The sequence below is a fragment of the Musca autumnalis genome, unplaced genomic scaffold, assembly GCF_047663935.1.
Source record: "Musca autumnalis isolate F117 unplaced genomic scaffold, ASM4766393v1 scaffold_5, whole genome shotgun sequence".
NCBI lineage: Eukaryota > Metazoa > Arthropoda > Insecta > Diptera > Muscidae > Musca > Musca autumnalis.
In genome coordinates, this window is record NW_027412088.1 from 73,421,998 (window position 1) to 73,441,761 (window position 19,764).

Below are 19,764 nucleotides of genomic sequence, written 5' to 3' on the forward strand. Positions count from 1 at the left end.
GAAAAAATTCTCCTCAGATCCCTAAGGAAAAAATTATCCACAGTCTTCTGAGAATTTTTTTCTACAGAAAAAAATCTAATAAAGAAATTTCCTACAGAAAAAATTCCAATAAAGAAATTTCTCGGAGAACTGAGGAGATTTTTTCTACATAAATATCTTCTGCAGGGAACATAGGGTTATTTTTTCTATAGAAAAAACTTCTTCAGAAATCTGAAGAGAATTTCTTCTATAGAAAAATTTTCACAGGGAAAATAGGAAAATTTTTCTATAATAAAATCATCTACAGAGAACTGAGTACAATTTTTCTTTAGAAAAAACTTTCTCAAGGAAATGGAGAGATTTTTTCTATAGAAAAAGCTTCCACAGGAGAAAAAATTTTTTCTAAACAAAACTTTCTGTAGAAAAAAATTCTTTTGGGAACTGAGGAGAATTTTTCTATAGGTAAAAAATCCTCAGCGAACTGAAAGGAATTTTTTCTATAAAATAACTTTCTCAGGAAACTGATCAGATTTTCTTCTATAAAACAACATCCTTTGGGAACTGAGGAGAATTTTTTCTATAGAAAAATACTTCCTCATGGTACTGAGCAGATTTTTTGCTACAGAAAAAATTTCCTCAACTGTCTGAGGAGATTTTTCTAAGGACTTTTTGCTATAGAAAAATTTCTCCTCAGTTCCCAGAGGAAGTATTTTCTAAAGAAAACTTCGTTGACGGAAGAAGGTTTTTCTATAGAAAAATTCTACTCAAATCCCTGTAAAGGTTTTATCTATAGAAAATATTCTCCTCACTTCCTGATGAAGCTTTTTTCTTTGGAACAAATACTCCTCAGTCGTCTAAGAAAGTTTTTTTCTACAGAAAAAATTCAACTCAGTTTCCCAAGGAAGTTTTTTCTATAGAAAAAATTATCCTCAGTTCTTTCTCCTCCGTCCTCCTATTTTCTAAAGAAGAAAATTTCCTCTGCTCCATAAATAAGTTTTTTTCTGTAGAAAAATTCTTCTCAGAAGATTTTTCTATACGAAAATTACTTTAATTTTTCTGATAAAGGTGAGAAGTGAGGAGATATAGTTCTGTGAGCAAATTTTTTCTATAGAAAAATTCTCCTCTATTCCCTGATGAAGTTTTTTCTATAGAAAAAAATAATCTTATTACCTGAGGAAGGTTTTTCTATTAAAAATCGTATTCCTTCCCTAGGAAAATTGTTTCTATAGAAAAGAATCTCCTCAGTGTCCTGAGAAAGCTTTTGCTACAGAAACAAAAAATCCTAAGATAAAACTTCCTAGTTGAAACAGAGGAAACTTTTTCAATAAAAAACTCCATCAAGGAAATAAGGAGAGTTTTTTCCACCTGAGAGAGATTTTTTTCTTAAAAAAAAAAATGAAAATTATGAGAATTTTTCTATAGAAAAGACTTCCCCAGTATACAGATCAGAATTGTGTCTATAGAAAAAACTGCATTAGGGAACTGATTAGAGTTTTTCTTTAGAAAAATCTTCCTCAGGGAACTGAGGATATTTTTTCCTAAAGAAAAACTTCCTTAGGAATCTGAGGAGATTTTTTCTATCAAAAAAACTTCATTAGTGAATGGAGGAGATTTTTTCTATAGAAAAAACTCCGCAGGGAACTGAGGAGATTTTTTTCTATAGAAAAAACTCCGCATTGAACTGAGGAGATTTGTCTCTATAGAGAAAAACTCCCTCAGGGAACTGGGGAAATTTTCCTCATTAAAAAAGAAAATAAACTCTCTCGCGCATCCGAGGATATTTTTTTTTAATAGAAAAAAACTCCCTCAGGCAACTGAGGAGATTTTTTTTCTATAGAAAAGACTTCCCCAATAAACTGATTAGAATTTTTTCTATAGGGAAAACTACATTATGAAAGTTATTAGAAAAAACTTCCTCAGGAAAATGAGGAATATTTTTCTATAGAAAAAACTTCCTGAGAGAACAGTGGATAATTTTTCTATAGAAACATTTTCCTCAGGGATCTGTGGATAATTTTTCTGTAGGAAAAAACTACCTCAGAAAACTAAGGATATTTTTTCTATAGAAACAAATCCTCCGAAAAATCTCCTCAGTTACTTGAGAAAGTTTTTTCTATAGAAAAAACTCTTCAGTCCCTTGAGGAAGCCTTTTTGATAGAAAAATCTTCGCCAGAGAATTTTTTAGAATTTTTTCTCAGGGAAATGAGTTTTTTCTATAGAAAATATTTCCCTGTGAACGTTTTTTCTATAGAACAAAATTCTCCTCAAATCCCTGAGGAACTTCTTTCTTTTCTATAGAAAAACAATTTCATCAGCTTACAGAGGTAGTGTTTTCTATAGAAAAAATATCTTCTGTAGGGAACTAAGAAAGATTTTTCTATAGAAAAGAAAGAACTCCTCAGACAACTGAGGAGCATTTTTTCTATCGAAAAGACTTCCTCATTATACTGATTAAAATTTTTCTATAGAGCAAACTACTTTATGGAACTGAATGAATAGAAAAATCTTCCTCAGAAAATCTATTAGAATTTTTTCAAACGGAAAAAAATTATCAGGGAAATGAGTTTTTTTTATAGAAATTATTAACATTTTTTTTTTTATAGAAAACAAATTCTCCTCAGACCTCTGAGGATTTTTTTTTTCTATAGAAAAATTATACTCACTTCGTTGAGGAAGTTTTTTTCTATAGAAAAATCCTACTCAGTTTGGTGAGGAAGTTTTTTTCTATAGAAAAAATCTGCTCAGTTCCCTCGGGAAGTTTTTTCTATAGAAAAAAATTCTAATCAACTTACTGTGGAAGTCTTTTCTGGGGAAGTTTTTTTCTATACTAAAGAGACAACTGAGGAGAATTTTTTTCTATAGAAAAGATTTCCCCGGTAAACAGATTAGAATTGTTTCTATAGAGAAATCTGGATTATGGAACAGAATAGAACAAATTCCTCAGGAAAATGAGGAGCATTTTTCTATAGAAAACTTCTTTTTCCTATAGAAAAATCTTTCTCTGAGAATTTATTAGAATTTTTTCTAAAGAAAAATATTTCTCAAGGAATTGAGTTTTTCTATAGAAACTTTTTCTATGGAAAAAATTTTCCTCAGATCCCTGATGAACTTTTTCTATAGAAAAATTCTACATAGTTCCGTGAGGAAGTTTTTTCTATGAAAAAAATCTCCTCAGTTCCCTTTGGGAAGTCTTTTCTATAGAAAAAATCTCTTCCGCAGGGAACTGAGACTGTTTTTTTTTTCTATAGAGAAAAGGAAGTTTTTTTCCATAGAAAAAAATTCTCCTCAGTTTTTGAAGAAGTTTTTTTTCTGTAGAACGAATTCTCCTTAGTTCATTGAGGAAGTTTTTTTATAGAAAAGTTCTCCTCAGCTCCCTGAGGAATATATTTCTAGGAAAAAATCACAGAACCCTGAAAAAAAATTCTCTTCAGTTTCCTGTGGCAACTTTTTCTATAGAAAAATATCTCCTCATATCCTTGAGAAAGTTTTTCTATACAAAAATATCCTCAAAAATATCCTCATTAGGGTTATGACTTTTTTACAACCTCATATTCCTGTATCATAGCGTGATGAGTTTTGCCATAAGATTACATAAAATATTAATTATAAGGTGATTCGGTGAAAAAACCTGACGCACAAAATGATTTTAAAATTTGAATTTATCAAAATTATGGACAATTTTTTGAAGTCACTGAAAACAGATATATAATTGAAAATAAACTTTAGAGCCACATGAGATAATTAAAATGACATAAAATTTATTTCTCACTATTTTTCTTCAATTCTGAGAATCGTAAAAATGTCGTAAACGCTTTTATTCAAAAATATATTTTTTTAACAAAAACAAAAAAATTTAAATTTTTTCAAAGTGACATTTTTCGCGACTTTTTTTAATATTTGAATGAAATAAACGTTATTATAGTTATTAGTAGGCTTATATTTATTCATTCGTGCAACAAAAAATAATTTTTTTAAAAAATTTTTTTTTTCATTTCATATATTTTTTCAAAAAATTATTTTTTTAAAATCGATTTGTGCGTGAACTTTTTTTATATTTCAATGGAATAAACGATAGCATAGTGATTAATAGGCAAGAGTTCATTTATCCCTGCTACAGACAATCATTTTTGAGGAAAAATGTCAAAAAGTCATAACCCTAATCCTCATTTCATTGAGGAAGTATTTTCTATAGAAAATAATCTACTCAGTTCTTTGGGAGAGTTTATAATAAAAAAATTCTCTTTAGCTCCCTGAGGAAGATCTTTCTATAGAAAAATTCTTCTTAGTTCCATGAAGAACTTTTTTCTATAGAAAAATTCTCCTCGGTTCCATAATGAAGTTTTTTCCATAGAAAAGAATTCTCCTCAGTTACCTGAAGAAGCTTTTTATAGAAAAAATCTCCTCATTTCCCTGCGGAAGTTTTTCCCGTAGAAAAAAATTCTCTTCAGTACTCTGAGGAATTTTTTCCATATTTCTTTCTTCTCAGTTCCTTGGGAGTGCCTTTTTAAAGGAAAAATTTTCCTCAGTTCCCTGAGTAATATTTTTTTAAGAAAAAAAAAATCTCAGTTCCCTGACGAAGTTTTTCTATATAAAAAAATAACCTCAGACTACTGTGGAAAATTCCCATTTGGAAAAAATCTCCTCAGATCCTTGAGTTAGTTTTTTCTATACAAAAATATCCTCATTTCTCTTAGGAAGTATTTTCTGCAGAAAATAATCTCCTCAGTTCTCTGTTTTAATAGAATAAATTCCCTTTAGTTACCAGAAAAAGATATTTCTGTAGAAAAATTCTTCTTAGTTCCATGAAGAACTTTTTCTATAGAAAAAAGATGAAGTTTTTCCCATAGAAAAATTTTTCTTTTCTATAGAAAGAATTGTCCTCAGTTACTTGGGAGTTTCTTTTTTATAGGAAAAATTCTCCTCAGTTCCCTGATCAAGTCTTTTTTCTAGAAAAAATTCTTTTCAGTTCCCTAAGGAAGTTTTTTTACAGAAAAATTCTCCACAGTTCCCTGAGCAATTTTTTTCTACAGAAAAAATTTTCCTCAGTTCAGTGAGGAAGTTTTTTCTACAGAAAGAATTCTTCTCAGTTCACTGAGGAAGTTTTTTCTATAGAAAAAGTCTTCTCAGCTTCCTGAGAAATTTGATTCTATAGATTTTTTTCTCAGTTCTCTAGGTTATTTCTATACAAAAAAATCTTTTCAGTTTTCTGAGAAAGTTTTTTCTATAGAAAATTTTCTCTGCGGAGCACTGAGGTAGTTTTTTCTCTAAAAAATTCCTCAGTTTTCTGAGGAAGTTTTTCCTAAGAAAAAAATCTCCTCAGTTCCTTAAAGAATTTAGGAAGTCTTTTTCATAGAAAAATGCTGAGAAGTTCTTGGTCTTCCATGAGAAGACCAAACTGCTCTCCTGCGAGTAATCTTGTTCTTTTGATATGTCAAAAGGTCTTCCTATTGTAGGTCTTCTGAGCCATTCTTCTTCTAGAAACCCACAAGGTCATATCGAGGACCAGTTTGTATTGATTACTAATTCCCCACTAAACTAAAGGTTAATAGTTTTATATATTTCAAGACAACAATAAAATAAGCTTAACCCCTACCCTTAGCTTTGGTTAAGTAAACAAAACATGATTTATAATCAACTACTTGTTGTTTGAACAGATTACTGTCAAATTATACCACTCCTCAAGTGCGGATTTAAAATGAAAAAAAAACTCAAATCACATAAAAGTAATTTAATTTCAAATTAAATGTATTATTCATAGACAGACAGATTGTGTATAAATCCCTTGCTGGGTGATTTTTTTTGTTTTCTGAATGAATGAGACTTTTGTTTTTGTAATAATATTTACACAACAACTCATCATCAGTAAACGGTGTTCATCATTTTCAAATCGAATAAAATTACATTTGTTTTTTTGTTTTGTTTTGTTTTCATAATGATGAATATCACTCAAAATCAAATATTTGCAAATATAAATAATATTTGAAGGAACCATGCGAATATTCATTGTCAAAATGTACGTGCATCAGATGAACAAGAAAAATCGGATTTTTTGTGATTTCGTTAAAATACCAAAACACACCTTAACCAGTTATACATTCAATGCATAAAAATTAATAATAGATGAACGGATCCAAATTGTAAATCAAATATCGAAATAAAAAAAAAAACAAACAACAACAAGTAATGACGATTAATATATTATGAAAAATAATCTACACTAGGCTACAAGTTGATTGATTTATTAATGACATTTTTCACTTGCAAAAACTCAGCTCAACTTCAACGAGAACCTAATGGACATTTTTCCATGTTAAAATCATTTCTGATAATTTATAAAACTCTTGAATTCTCTTGAGCAAAAACAATTCTTCTGGGATGGACTTTGTATCTAATCGCTTCACTCTCAGGGCTCATGATCATTCCATGTAATTTTTTTATTTTGTTATCCTTCGTTTAATAAACGGCATAATTACAGAGTGAGTGAAAATAAGTAGATTACGGTAACAAAAAGGCACGTGGCTGAGAATCAGTAATTTTTAGTAATTTTTCTTTCATTTAAGATATTAAACCTTAAGAATTTGTAGTTCAGTGTTATTTTACATATTATTTTAATATTTATTTTTGCAAGAAAGGAAAAAAATTAAAAATTTAATATCAACAAGCAAGCAGTGAGCCAGTCAGACGACAGCAGCGGTACCACACAAATCTAAGATAAGGCCAACAAGTTAATTAAATTTAATGTTGATATTCTGTTAAACCAAAGTTGCTGATCATCATCATCGGTTTCATTAACTCGTTCTGTGATGTGATGCCATCATCACATACCCACACACACACACACATTAATATCACTAGTATGGTAAACCGGCAATTGATATGTCTCTTAGCATTATTGGGGATAAATGTGTTTGGTAAAATTCTAGAATTAACCGCTTCAAACAAAAGTTTGTCATTTTGTATTGGCAGCTTCCAAAATTTTGAAAACGACAAACATTAAGTTGAGATTTTTGTTTTGAGTAGGAAATGACGGAGTTGCAGTTTTTGTTATTATGACATTTATATTATTGTTGAAATATAATGACATGAACTTTTGCAGTTTTGGTGAGAAGTTTCTTAGATATAAGCGTCGATTTGTAGAAGATTATGTGTTGAACAGCAACACGTTGCTGATTTTTTTAAATAAAATTTTGTATTTATTTATTTTTTTATTTTGGATTTTTAAAGAATGCTAGGGTCTCAAAAGTGATTTTTAAAAATTTTATTTTTGTGGATGAATATTTTTTTTAATTATTATTAATTTTCCCGTATGAGTTGAGCTGAATTATAGAAGATTTTTTGCCAAGTGAAAAATTAAAGATGAAGATTCGAACCCACACAAGCACCAATTGGTGGTTTAGGCTTTCCGTTTTCATTTTCAAAATCGATCATTCAGCTCAACTTCAACGTGAAAATTAATAAAAATTAAAAAATATTCATCAACAAAAGTAAATTTTTTAAAAACACTTCTGAGACCCCTGTATTCTTTAAAAAATACATAAAAATTATATTTAAAAAAATCAGCTACAAGTAGCTGTCCAACACATAATCTTCTACAAATCCACGCTTATAGCTAGAAACTACTCACCACTGCAAAACTTCATGTCATTATATTTCAACATTAGAAAAATCATATCTAGTCTTAGTCTTTACGGCCAGAAATAGATAAATTTTTTGTGGAACAGAAACTTGAATTTTTTAAAAACGTAAGTTTTCAAGGTTTTTCAAAGGAAAATATTTTTTTTTTGAATAGAACTCTCTTGTAGATGCGGCATTTTCAAAGAATTCTTTTAAAACATTGATTTTTAAAACAGAATTTCTTGTATGACCAGAAAATTTTTCAAGGAATTTTTGGAGGTGGATCTTGCAAAAAATTCTTTTGTGGATCTAGATTTTTTAAAGAATATTATTTTTCATAACGTATTCTGCTGATATCTTCAATTTTTGTCGAATATGGATTTTTATACCCTACACCACTATGTGAGGAGGGTATTATAAGTTGGTTTTGGCCAAAATGTTTGTAACGCATCGAAATAATGGTCGTAGACCCATACTTATATATACCAAAATGAATGTCTCGACGAGCTGAGTCGATCTGGCTATGTGTGTCCGTCCGTCAGTCCGTCCGTCCGTCCGTCTGTCCATCTAAACCTTGTAATCACGCTACAGGTCGCAATTTTGATCAGGTCGTCACGAAATTTTGGATGTTGATGGGGGTCCCAGAGGGGAAGAAGCCTATTGATTTTGGTGATGGTCGGATAATATTTAGGGGTCGGAATAGGCAAAAACTTATGTGGATAAAAAGACAACGTTTTTTTCCAAAACGAATATCTCAACTTCTATACGGGGTATACCAAAAGCAGAACCTGGCCATGAAAGTAGAAAATATCGCCTTTCTAATGATGTAAAGTAGGTTCTCGTAGGTGATCAAACAACGAAGATATCACAATAGTCGCAAATAAAACCCAACTTTTCATTTTTGCGATTTTAATTATAATGACGATTATCACTGCTTTGGTTGGGGACTTTCCAAAAGCAAAGCCTGACTATGAAAGTAGAAGATCCCGTCTTTATAATGATGCAAACTAGGTCGGCGTAGGTAACCAAATGACGGAGATATCGCAATAGTCGGTAATACATCCCATTTTTCTATTTTTTTTTGTAAATCACGCTACAGGTCGCAATTTTGATCGGATTGTCACGAAAATTTTAGGGTTAATGGGGGTCTCACAGATGAAGAAGCCTATTGATTCTGGTGATGGTCGGATAATATTTAGGGGTCGGAATGGGCAAACACTTTTTTGGAGAAAAGTCAACATTTTATTTCAAAGCCAATATCTCTGTTTCTTTAAGAGTTATATCAAAAGCAAAACCTGGCAAGGAAAGTAGAAAATATCACCTTTACAACGATGTAAAGTAGGTTGTCGTAGGTTGTAAAATAGCAGAGGAATGGCAATAGCCGATAATGCATCCCATTTTCCGATATTTTTGTAATCACGCTACAGGTCGCAATTTTGATCGGATCGTCACGAAATTTTGGGGGTTAATGGGGGTCCCAAAGAGAAAGAAGCCTATTGATTTTGATGATGGTCGGATAATGTTCAGGGGTCAGAATGGGCAAACACTTATTTGGAGAAAGGTCAACGTTTTATTTCAAAGCCAATATCTCTGTTTCTTTAAGAGTTATATCAAAAGCAAAACCTGGCAAGGAAAGTAGAAAATATCACCTATACAACGATGTAAAGTAGGTTGTCGTAGGTGGTAAAATAGCAGAGGAGTGGCAATAGCCGATAATGCATCCCATTTTCCGATTTTTTTGTAATCCGCCACAGGTCGCAATTTTGATCGGATCGTCACGAAGTTTTGGCGGTTAATGGGGGTTCCACAGAGGAAGAAGCCTATTGATTCTGGTGATGGTCGGATAATATTTAGGGGTCGGAATGGGCAAACACTTTTTTGGAGAAAAGTCAACATTTCATTTCAAAGCCAATATCTCTGTTTCTTTAAGAGTTATATCAAAAGCAAAACCTGGCAAGGAAAGTAGAAAATATCACCTTTACAACGATGTAAAGTAGGTTGTCGTAGATGGTCAAATAGCAGAGATATGTATGTTGGCGTAAGTGAGCAAACCGAGATATTGCAAAATTCAGTAATAAACCCAATTTTCCATTTTTTTGTAATCACGCTACAAGTTGGAATTTTGATCGGATAGTGATGAAATTTTGGCGGTAGATGGGGGCCCCACAGAAGAAGAAGCCTATTGATTTTGGTGATAGTCGGATAATATTTAGGGTTCGGAATGGGGAAAAACTCTTTTGGAGACAAATTCAAAGTTTTATTCTTTGTGAATATATCGGCTTCTGGTAGTGGTATTCCAACGGCAAAGCCTGTCAATGGAAGAAGAAAATATTATCTTTACATTGGTGTAAAGCAGTTTGGCGAAGGTAGTCGAACAAGGGAGATACCACAATAGTCGGTAATACACCCAATTCTTCCATTTGTTGCAATCAAGCTACAGGTCGTAATTTTGATCGGATGGTCACGAAATTTTGGTTGCTTATGGGGGTCCCAGAGAGAAAGAGGCATATTATTTTTGTGGCAGTCGGATTATATTCCCTAAAAGAAATGTTTACCAGTGCAAAGCTTATGCACAGGGGTAGTGGTGTAGGGTATCACATGGTCGGCCCCATCCCGACTATAGCCTTGATTTACACAAAATGATTTTTTCTAAAATGGATTTTTTTTTTAAATATTTTTTTTTTGTGTAACCTGGATTTTTTTCAAAGATTTTTTGAGCGTTGATTTTTCAAAGAAATTTTTTTGTGGACCCGATTTTTTCAAAGATTTTTTCGTGGAACCTGAATTTTCAAAGAAAATTTTTTCTGGAACCTGGTTTTTTGTGGTAAAGAATATGTGGAACGTAAATGTTTAAGAAGTGAATTTTCGAGGAATTCTTTTGTGTAGCGTTAATTTTTTATTATTTTTTGTGTAAATAATTTTAATTATTTTTTTTTGGATTTTTTAAAGATTTTTCATTATTTTTTGTGTAAATAATTTTAATTTATTTTTTATTTTTTTTGGAACCTGAATTTTTAAAGAATTTTTTTCTCGAACGTGGTTTTTTGTTGTGAAGAAAATATGGAACGTGAATGTTTAAAAAGTGAATTTTTGAAGATTTCTTTTGTGTAGCGTTTATTTTTTATTAATTTTTGTGTAAATAATTTTATTTTTTGTGGAACTTGAATTTTTAAAGATTTTTTTTTCGAAAGTGGTTTTTTGTTATAAAGAAAATATTAATCGTGAATGTTTAAAAAGTAAATTTTTAAGGATTTCTTTTGTGTAGCGTTTATTTTTCATTATCTTTTTGGTAAATAACTTTAATTTTTTTTTTGGATTTTTCATTTAATTTTTTGTGGAACCTAAATTTTCAAAGAATTTTTTGTGGAACCTGGTTTTTTTTGTGGTAATGAAAATGTGGAAGGTGAATTTTCAAAGAATTTTTTTGTGGAACCTGGTTTTTTGTGGTAAAGAAAATGTGGAACGTGAATGTTTATTGATTTTTGAGGAATTATTTTGTGTAGCGTTTATTTTTCATTATTTTCTTTGTAAATAATTTTATTTTTTTTTTATTTTTTGTGGATCCTGAATTTTCATAGAATTTTTTTTCTAGAACATGGGTTTATTTGTTTTTAAATTATTTGAGAGCAGTAAATGTAGAGTGGTTTTTGGAACGGATCATGGCCCTATGGGCTAGGCTAGGCTTTTGCATGAGCATAAATAAATAAAATAAAAAAATTATTTTTGGTAGAAGGTAAATTTTTTAAAGATTTTTTTTTAACATTTTTTTTTTGTGATTTTTTTCCAAAGATTTTCTTTAGAAAAATTTTAAAGTATTGTTTGGGGAACGTGAATTTTTTCAAAATTTATTTTATTGGACCTATAGTTTTTCTTAGATTTTTTCAAGAATTTGTTCGAAGTATTTTTGTGGAACGTGGATTTTTTCTAACTATTTTTTGATGAACTTCGATTTTCTTCAAAGATTTTTAGTATATTTTGTTGAACGTCTATTTTTTAAATTAAGTTTTTAAAGAATGTGGATTTTTGAAAGATTTGTTTTTTGCGGAATGCGAATTTTTCAAAGTATTTTTAAGTTATTTTTTTTTTGTAGAACGTGGATTTTGTAAAAAATATTTGTATTGTGGAACGTGGAGTTTTAAAAAAAATATTTGTATTGTTGAACGTGGAGTTTAAAAAAATATTTGTATTGTGGAACGTGGAATTTAAAAAAAAAATCTTTCTATTGTGGAACGTGGAGTTTTAAAAAAAATATTTGTATTGTAAACGTGGCTTTTTTAAAAAAATATTTGTATTGTAAACGTGGCTTTTTTAAAAAGTGTTTGTATGGTGGAACATGGTTTTTTAAATTATTTAAATATTTTCGGGGAATTTTTAAAAGTATTTTTAAGTTTTTTTTGTAGAACGTGGATTTTGCAAAAAATATTTGTATTGTGGAACGTGGAGTTTTAAAAAAAATATTCGTATTGTTGAACGTGGAGTTTAAAAAAATATTTGTATTGTGGAACGTGGAATTTAAAAAAAAAAATCTTTCTATTGTGGAACGTGGAGTTTTAAAAAAAATATTTGTATTGTAAACGTGGCTTTTTTAAAAAAATATTTGTATTGTAAACGTGGCTTTTTTAAAAAAGTGTTTGTATTGTGGAACATGGTTTTTTTAAATTATTTAAATATTTTCGGGGAATTTTTAAAAGTATTTTTTGTGGAACGTGAATTTTTAAATGTATGTTTTGTGGAACGTGGATTTTTTTAAAGATTTTTTGGAGAATTTTTCAAAGTGTTCGTGAGGAACATTGTTTTTTTTAATATTTTTTTGGAACTTGTTTTTTTAAATTAGTTTTCGTGGAACTTTGATTTTTTCTAACATTTTCAGGGTAAATTTTCAAAGTATTTTTGTAGAATATGGTCTCTAAAGATTTTTAGGGAATATTTAAAAGTTTTTTTTTTTAATTTTTTTGGTGAGTTTTTCAAAGCATTTTTGTGGAACGTAGATTTTTTAAAGATTTTTAGGGAGTTTTTAAATGTATTTTTTGTGGAACATGGATTTTTTAAAGATTTTTGGGAAATTTTTCAAAGTGTTTTTTGTGGAATGTGATTTTTTGGAACATTTTTTTTTTGTGGAACCAGATAAGATTTTTTAGGGATTATTTTAAAGTATTTTTTTGTTTTTTTTGGGGAATTTTTCAAAGTATTTTTGTGGAACTTGGATTTTTAGGAAATTTTAAAAGTATTTTTTGTCTAACATGGATTTTTTTTAAGATTTTTGGGGAATTTTTCAAAGTTTTTATTGTGGAACGTGTTTTTTTGAACAGTTTTTTGTGGAACGTAAATTTTTGGGGAATTTTTCAAAGTATTTTTGGTGGAACGTGGTTTTTTCAGATTTTTTGGGAATTTTGCAAAGTAATTTTGTGGAACCTGGTTTTTTCAAAGATTTTTTTGTGGAACGTGATTTTTTTAAAGTATATTTGTGGAATAGGATTTTTTTCAAAGTATTTTTGTGTAATGTATATTTTTTTTAAGAATTTTTTTGTGGAACATAGTTTTTTGCGAAGACAGTTTCAAAGAATTTGTTTGTGGATCGTGATTTTTTTGAAGATTTTCTAGGAGAATTTTTCAAAGAATTTGTTTGTGAAACGTGATTTTTTCGAAGATAGTTTGGGGAATTTTTCAAAAATTCTTTTGTGGAACGTGATTTTTTTGAAGATTTTTTAGGAGAATTTTTCAAAGAATTTGTTTGTGAAACGTGATTTTTGTGAAGATTTTTTGGGGAATTTTTCAAAGAATTATTTTTTGTGGAACGTAATTTTTTCAAAGATTTTTTTGGGGAATTTTTCGAAAATACATGGATCTTTTAATATATTTTTGGTCGAACGTCGATTTTTTTTAAAAAGTATTTTTTATAGAACGTGAATTCTTTTCGGATTTTTTGGGAAATTTTTCATAGAATTTTTTGTGGAACGTGATTTTTTCGAAGATAGTTTGGCAATTTTTCAGAGAATTTTTTTGTGGAACGTGATTACTTCTATGATTTTTTGCGGAATTTTTCGAAAATACATGGATCTTTTAATATATTTTTGGCGGAACGTGGATATTTTTTTATAAGTATTTTTTTATGGAATTTTAATTTTTTTCGAATATTTTTGGGGAATTTTTTAACGTATTTTTTGTGGAACTTGGATTTTAAAAGCATTTTTTGGGACATAATTTTGAACTCTTCAAAGATTTTTTAACATTTTGTAGTTTTGGTTGAAAGTGGATTTAAAAAAAAAAATTGTGGCCGTGGTTTTTATTTTCAAATATTTTTGGACAATTTTTAAAAGAATTTTTTGTGTGTCGTGATTATTTCAACGATGTTTTTGGGGGGATTTTCATAGATTTTTTTGTAGAACTTGGACATTTTCAAAATATTTTTGGAGGAACGTGAATTTTTTCTAAGAACTTTTTGTAGATTTTTTTTTTGAATTTTTTGGTTGAACGTGGATATTTGTCAAAGATCTTTTTGTAGAAGTTTTCAAAACAATTTTTGTGAAACGTGGATTATTTCAAAGATTTTTTGGCGGAATGTGGATTTTAAAAAAATGTTATGGGTCGTTGATTTTTTCAAGTTTTTTTAAAGATTTTTTTTTTTAATTTTTCAAAGAACTTTTTATGGAAGGGAAATTTTATTCAGATTTTTTTGTGGAATTTCAAATTTTATTTTTGTGGATTGTGGATTTTTCAATATATTTTATTTTTTCGGAGCATTTTTCCGTGGAACGTAAAGAAGAATTTTTGCCGAACGTAGATTTTTTGCAAAGAACTTTTTGCAATGAATTGTTATATAATCTATTTTATCCATGCAATCTCGGTGATTTTTTTTTAATTTTTTTAGAATTTGAAAAAATGTTGTTAAACATGGATTTTTTTAAAGATTTTTTGGCAAAATGTGGAGTTAAAACAAAGTTTTTTTTTATTTTTTTAGATTTTGTTTTTAATTTTTCAAAGAACCTTATATGGAACTGGAATTTTATTTAAAGATTTTTTTGTGGACTTTCAATTATTATTTTTGTGGATGGTGGATTTTTCAAAATATTTTTTTGTGGAACGTAGATTTTTTCGGAGCATTTTTCGTGGAACGTACAGAAGAATTTTAAAAAATTTTTGCCGAACGTAGTTTTTTTTGCAAAGAATTTTTTTCGTGGAAGGCGAATTTTTTTCAAAGAATATTTTATATATTCTTTTTTTAAGTATTCAATCTCGGAGTGATTTTTTTAAATTTTGTAGTTAAACGTGGGTTTTTTTCCATACCCAGATTTTTGGATTTTTTAGATTTTCGTGGTTCTTCAGAGTTATATGCGGGGTTTTAAAAAAACTGTGGTGGGTCTCAGACCAATGTTTACATTACCCGCAGAGGGCTGTATTTCGAACTTCCGGCCTGGAACCAGGGATGCCAACTGTTCCGTGGTAAAAATCGCTACAGCCACATACGCACCATAGTTCTGTAGCGATTTTTGCCTTAAAACAGTTGACATTCCTGCTTAAACAGTGGTTTTTGTACGTCAAAAATCACCACAAGTAGCGGAAAAACCACCAACTTGGCACCCCTGCCTGGAACTAATTCCGACAGACGGTGAATATCGGTGCCAGAAACGTGGATTTTTTAAGTTGGTTTCTTTATATCCAAGAAAGTAGATTTTGTAAAAATATTTTAAGTGCGTCTTCAGGACAGGACAGGGTAACCAGAACTAAAAACTTGGATTTGTTAAAAAATATTTTGTTTGGTTTGTTTCGGTGCCAGAAAATTGGATTTTTGTTTAATATGTTTATTTTTCCATCTTGATTTCGAATATCCGGCATTATACACAGAATTTTCTGAGTATTTCTGCCATGAAAATGACTAGGATACATGATTTCGTTTAGATTTGTCAATGTTAATGAAAATGTTGGGTAGAGTGTTTGCCACCGAAAACATTTCTTCATTGTTAATTTAGATCTCCCCACTATGTTATTCTATTTTAATCAAACGTTTTAACACTTCTTTTTTCTTTAACATAAAACCTGATGACACCAATGAATTTTTATAAACCATGGTGTATAACCCCTCAAGTTCTTGACCTTTTCGGTTATAATGTTATCATTTCTAAAAGTGTTGTTGATTATTTCATAGCTAGGTATATCTGCTAATATAATCACAACAAAACACTTAAAATCGCATAATCTTTTTCAGTTCAATATTAAAGCAAAGAAGCAAAACAAAAAATTTAAAATGTTTTCTTGCTCATAAATAGGAATTAACACATTAACATTAAATGTGTTTTTTATATTTACTTAATAATTTTCATATTATGTATGTTTGAAGCTCTCTTGCCATGGATTTTAATGCTTAACTAGTCAAACTACTTGCTGGCCGGGCCAAAAGATTAACTAAATTAATTTCAAAAATCAAATGTAGAAAAAAAAAACAGATAAAATATTTCTCAAGTGTTGCTAATAATGATTTAATGTGAATTACTAAATAAACATTATTGAAGAAATATGGAACCGGAATTTCGTTTCGGTATGGATCTTTAACATTTGATGACTGGCTATTTGATGGTTTATGATAAAACAAAACTATAATGTGACAAAATGTTAAATGATAGTTTGATCTAACCGCCTCGCCTTCAAACAAAATATTATGCGAACATTTTACACATTATTACAAGAAAATTATGTTAAATTTACACAAATTTTTTTAAGCGTAAAATCATAAAAATTACATTTAGGCAAATATAGTTTTTTAAAATAATAATTTCCAATTTTTTTTTAAATTATAAAAATTAAATTTAGACAAATATAGTTTTTTTTCAAATATGTAATAATTTCCAAAATCTGTTTTAATGTCTTAAACTGTCCTCAAGCAACTCTATATGCAGATTTTTGTTTTAAATAAATAAAAGATGTGTAGACGTGTAAAACTTGTGGTATTTGGCGGGCTTCTTGTACTTACCAAGATTAGTCTGTAATAGAGAGTAAAAAATACAAAAATTAGAAATCATTTTGGCTATTTCAAAGATAAATTATTACAAAGGTCATTGCATCTAATTTAGAAATTATGATTTGTAATATTTTTACAACAATAATATAGTAATAAAAACTGAATATATAAAAGTTGATGGAAAATTAAACAATGTCAAAATTTTAAAATTCAATATTTTTTTTTGAATTTTTTTATTTTGAAAATTTTTGTTAATTTTCTCGTTTAGAGTTAAGCTTGATGATCTGAAATTATTTGCAAGTGAAAAAGGAAAGCCAAGGACTCGAAGCCACATAGTCACCAAATTACGTTACCTGGTTTCATTGGTGGTAAAGCAAATCTTCGGACGTATCGACTATGTAATGGCTTCTCTGTCCTAGAACTTATCGTTTTTCAAATGCAAATGTGTTTTTGTACATTAACGCGGATACTTGGCCACAGAAATGTATTTTCTTCATGACAAACGCTTTTTGCGCTGACTTTGAAGTTATGAGTTGGCTTTGAACGCTAACACGCCATGACAACATTTTTTGATATGTTTTTCAAGGACGTGGGTTCAAATCCCAGCCGGGCTCAGCCTGTTTTTTTATTTTTTGAAATTTTGCCTTTTTAGGGCGAAGATCATTTTTTTTTTAATTATTTTTGTTAATTTTCTCATTTGCATTTGAAAAACGATAAGTTCTAGGACAGAGAAGCCATTACATAGTCGATATGTCCGAAGATTTGCTTTACCACCAATGAAACCAGGTAACGTAATTTGGTGACTATGTGGGTTCGAGTCCTTGGCTTTCCTTTTTCACTTGCAAATAATTTCAGATCATCAAGCTTAACTCTTAACGAGAAAATTAACAAAAATCATTAAAAAAAATGATCTTCGCCCTAAAAAGGCAACATTTCGAAAATGTTTTTGTTTGGAGAATTTTTATTATTTTTTTACAAAAATATTATTATCAAATGACTGTTCTATAATAAAAACTAAGAAGTAAGAACGGCGTTAAGTTCAGCCAGCCCGAACTTGTTATACCCTCCACCACGAGTTGTATTGAAGCAAAAAGGAACAATTAGTTTCATTTCGTTTATGAATAAGACTTAATACCAAATTTCAGCAAGTTTCAAAACACCTAAATTCGGGTATATCAAAACATCATGGCTGCTATATCAAAACATCGATCTATCGACTCAAGGAAGACTAAGTACCAAATTTGCGATATTTTGTTAAAACCTACAAAATACCGAAAGTCAAGAGGTACCCTTCTATGGGGGATATAGGAACCCGCGGACCTATGCTGATAATTCTCTTCTGGAATATTTTATAACCCCATGAAAGACTAAATAAAAAAATTTCAGTCTTTCGGTGGGACATTGACGTCACAACCTTCAGAATTGCGAAAATCGGGAGGTACCGTTCTATGGGGACTATATCGAAACGTGGATCTATACCGACGAAATTTAGTCAGAAAGGCTTTTACCTCTACCAAAGACTAAGTATCAAATTTCAGCCATTTCGGTGGGATATTGAGGCCACAACCTTCAAAATACCGAAAATCGGGAGGTACCATTCTATGGGGTCTATATGAAGACGTGTACCTATACCGATAAATTTCAGGTGGAAAGTTTTATACCCCTAGTGAAGACCTAATACCAAATTTCAGTCATTTCGGAGGGATATTGCGGGCACAACCTTAAAAATACCAGAAATCCGGAGGTACCGTTCTATGGGGGTTATATGAAGGCGTGGACCTATACCGACAAATTTCTGGGAGGAAGTTTTATACCCGCAACGAAGACTAAGTTCCAAATTTTAGCCAATTCGGTGTGATAATGAGGCTTAAACCTACAAATTACCGAAAATCAGGAGGTACCGTTCTATGGGGGCTATATGAAGGCGTGGACCTATACCGATATTTCGGTAAAACCTTCAAAATACCGAAAATCAAGAGGTACGCTTCTATTGGGGATATAGGAACCCGCGGACCTATACTGATAATTCTCTTCTGGAATAGACTAAATAAAAAATTTCAGTCTTTCGGTGGGATATTGAAAATCGGGAGGTACCGTTCTATGGGGGCTATATCGAAACGTGGATCTATACCGACGAAATTTAGTCAGAAAGGTTTTTACCTCTAACAAAGACTAAATATCAAATTTCAGCCATTTCGGTGGGATATTGAGGCCAGAACCTTCAAAATACCGAAAATTGGGAGTTACCATTTTATGGGGCCCATATGAAGACGTGGACCTACACCGATAAATTTCAGGTGGAAAGTTTTATACCCCTAGCAAAGACTTAATACCAAATTTCTGTCATTTCGGAGGGATATTGAGGTCACAATCTTCAAAATACCGGAAATAGGGAGGTACCGTTCTATGGGGGCTATATGAAGGCGTGGACCTATACCGATTAATTTCTGGGAGAAAGTTTTATACGCCCAATGAAGACTACGTTCCAAGTGTTAGCCATTTCGGTGTGATAATGAGGCTAAAACCTACAAATTACCGAAAATTGGGAGGTACCGTTCTATGGGGGCTATATGAAGGCGTGGACCTACACCACCAAATTTCATATGGAAAGTTTACCCCAAATGAAGACCAAATACCAAATTTTAGCTATTTCGGTGGGTTGCTGTGGCCACAACTTCAAAATACCGAAAATCGGGGGTACCGTTCTATAGGGGTTATATGAAGGCGTGGACCTATACCGAAAAATTTCTGGGAGAAAGTTTTATACCCCCAACGAAGACTAAGTTCCAAATTTTAGCCATCGGTGTTATAATGAGGCTAAAACCTACAAATTACCGAAAATGGGGAGGTACCGTTCTATGGGGGCTATATGAAAGCGTGGACCTATACCACCAAATTTCATATGGAACGTTTAATACCCCAAATGAAGACCATATACCAAATTTCAGCAATTTTGGTGGAATATTTTGGCCACAACCTTCAAAATACCAAAAATCGGGAGGTACCGTTCCATGTAGGCTATACTAAGGCGTCGAACTATAACGACAAATTTCTAAGGGAAAGTTTTATACTCTTAATGAAGACTAAATACTAAATTTAAGCCACATATGGAACGTTTAGTACCCCAAACGAAGACCATATACTAAAGTTCAGCAATTTTGGTGGAATATTGAGGCCGCAACCTTCAAAATACCGAAAATAGGGAGGTACCATTCTAT

General features: G+C 30.5%; 1 protein-coding gene across 1 annotated transcript in view; it reads right to left on the reverse strand.

Moving 5' to 3' along the window:
• Window positions 1–16,571, reverse strand: part of reb (rebuf) — a 69,426-nt gene extending 52,855 nt beyond the window's left edge. Inside the window, exon 1 of the mRNA XM_073992546.1 lies at window positions 16,559–16,571. The gene's annotated coding sequence lies outside the window, so the exon portion shown is untranslated. The remainder of the gene's footprint in view (window positions 1–16,558) is intronic.
• Window positions 16,572–19,764: the final 3,193 nt, after the last annotated feature.